Raw genomic sequence first — 1269 nt, 5'->3', positions numbered from 1 at the left:
TCTGTGGCCCAGAGGAGCTGCAGTGTTCTTTCTTCCTCTCTGGAGGACTAAGAACTAAAAAAATAAAAAGCAAAGGAGAAAGAAAAGAAAAGAAAATGAAAAATAAAGAGAATAAAAAATTAAGGGAATAAAGAAGGAAATAGAAACTACAAAAGAAAATTAAAAGAAAAAAAATAAAGGCGGGCAAACTTAAAAGGCACTAATAAAATGACAAGTGAAATGAAAGGGAAAAACAAGCCGCCTTGGGCACCCCAGGGTTTTCTCCCCGCCCCGCCCTCCGCCCCGTAACTTGGGGGTCACCGCTAAACTGTGAGAAGGGGACCCCAAAAGGTGGGTGGGGGAAACCTAGGGAGCCGAAAAGGCAGCGGAGGGGGAGCGGCGAAACGTGAAGAAGGGGCCCCGGCAAAGCGGGCGAGGCGCGCGCAGTAAGAAAGCGAGGGCGGGTGGTGAAGCGGCCAAGGTGGCGACGGGGGCGCATGCGCAGTCGTTATGGAGACGCCTGGGATCACGTGGTAACTAAGGGCGGCCGGGCGAGGGGAAACGGCGACGCATGCGCAGTGGCTCCCGTGCCGCTGCAGCGCTCCCCGCTCGACTTGAGGGCCGGCTCCGGCGGCACGGCGGGAGCCATGGTCTCCCGTCTCTCCCGGGGTGTGTGCGGGGGGAATAACGTGAAGACTTTTGGGGCGAACGCGCAGAAATTAGCGAGGGTCGTTCTCCGGGTAAACCGGGGCACCGGAAGTAGAGAGCGACCGGACTGTTTTGGACGGCGCACCCCCAAAGACGGCGCCCTCCCGGACCGGAAGTGCTGCCAGGCCGCCCAGAAAGAAAGATGGCGGCGCCCTAACCAGAAGTCCTCCAAGTCCGTACACAAAGTCGGCGGCCCCGGCCCGGAAGTCCGCCAAGCCCACAGTAAAGATGGCGCCGCCAGAACCGGAACTTAGCCGAGACCACACTAAAGATGGCGGCCTGGGCCCGGAAGTCCACCCCGAGGCCACACTCAAGATGGCGCCGCCGGGACGGGAACTTAGCCGAGGCCACACTAAAGATGACGGCGAGAGGCCCCCTTGCCCCAGAGAGGCGTTTATCCTAGTGCCTGACCTGCGCCGCGACCCGGACCCCCGCCCCGCGCCCGCAGCGCCGTCTCGCCGCGCCGCTTCCCGCCGTGGGGACGGGGCGGGGTGCTCGGCGGCGCCGGGCGCGGGCGGCAGGTTCGTGGGCGGCGGCAGGCACCGGCGCGGGCAGCCCCCTCTCGGCGCCGCGGCGCGCGGC

Source organism: Lepidothrix coronata, unplaced genomic scaffold (assembly GCF_001604755.1).
Source record: "Lepidothrix coronata isolate B3197 unplaced genomic scaffold, Lepidothrix_coronata-1.0 Scaffold197, whole genome shotgun sequence".
NCBI lineage: Eukaryota > Metazoa > Chordata > Aves > Passeriformes > Pipridae > Lepidothrix > Lepidothrix coronata.
This window is presented reverse-complemented; position numbering follows the sequence as displayed.